The sequence below is a fragment of the Chlorocebus sabaeus genome, chromosome 18 (genome assembly GCF_047675955.1).
Source record: "Chlorocebus sabaeus isolate Y175 chromosome 18, mChlSab1.0.hap1, whole genome shotgun sequence".
Taxonomy (NCBI): Eukaryota; Metazoa; Chordata; class Mammalia; order Primates; family Cercopithecidae; genus Chlorocebus; species Chlorocebus sabaeus.
The window spans coordinates 33509758-33510829 of record NC_132921.1 but is presented as its reverse complement, the minus strand read 5'-3'; the positions used below and the strand labels follow the sequence as shown (position 1 = coordinate 33510829).

The following is a 1072-nucleotide window of genomic DNA, read 5'->3' as shown; positions in this document are numbered from 1 at the left end:
TTATGCCATGAACTCATAGGTAAGAGGTTCCAGCAGCTCAGGCTCCTTCCCTTTGGTTCTCACAAAGTGCGCCTCTCTGAGTGGAGCAGGCTGGTGCTTCAGTTGAACCCAGGTACCTTCTCTTTGGCTTCTTTCTTTTTCTGATCATTTTCCTTCACACGTTTCAGGAAGCTATGTTGGCTTTTGGAGTGCTTCATGCGCTCAATATGCACATTAATTCTCTTGGCAAGAATCTTGCACTTGTTTATTTACAACAATGCCAACAGCATGCTGGGGAACATTATAGACTCTTCCAGTTTTGCCATGATAACACTTGTGGCGCATTCCTTTTTGAACAGTACCCATTCCCTTAATGTCTACAACATCACCTTTCTTATAGATTCGCATATACGTGGCCAAAGGAACAATGCCATGTTTTCTAAAAGGCCTAGAGAACACATATTGGGTGCCTCTCCTCTTTCCCTTTGTGTTTGTCATTTCTGGAAGATGCGGTTCCAGCCAAAAGGAAGCTAACTTTTGTATTTCTAGTAGAGACTGGGTTTCACCATGTTGGCCAGGCTGGTCTCAAACTCCTGACCTCAGGTGATCCGCCTGCCTTGGCCTCCCAAAGTGCTGGGATTACAGACGTGAGCCACTGCGCCTGGCCAGTAAACATTTTTTAAATTAAATAACCAACCATTTCATCAGGTGTTATGGTTGAATTGTGTTCCCCTCCCCCTTAAAAAAATCATATGTTGAAGTTCTAACTCCTAGTACCTCAGAATGTGACGTTATTTAGAGATAGGGTCTTCTCAGAGGTTGTCAAGTTAAAATGAGGTCACTTGGGTGGCCCCTAATTCACTGTGACTGGTGTTCTTATAAAAGAGGGAAATCGGCCTGGTGTGGTGGCTCACACCTGTAATCCCAGCACTTTGGAAGGCCAAGGCAGGAGGATCACTTGAGCCCAGAAGTTTGAGACCAGCCTGGGCCACATAGGGAGACCTCATCTCTACCAAAAAAAAATTTTTTTAATTGATCAGACATAGTGGCATGCATCTGTAGTCCCAGCCACTCAGGAGGCCGAAGCAGAAGG

The 1072-nt window shown here is 45.1% G+C and overlaps 1 pseudogene; it reads right to left on the bottom strand.

The window, feature by feature from the left end:
• On the bottom strand, positions 1–705 carry LOC140709050 (large ribosomal subunit protein eL21-like; annotated as a pseudogene).
• Between the last annotated feature and the right edge of the window lie 367 nt (positions 706–1072).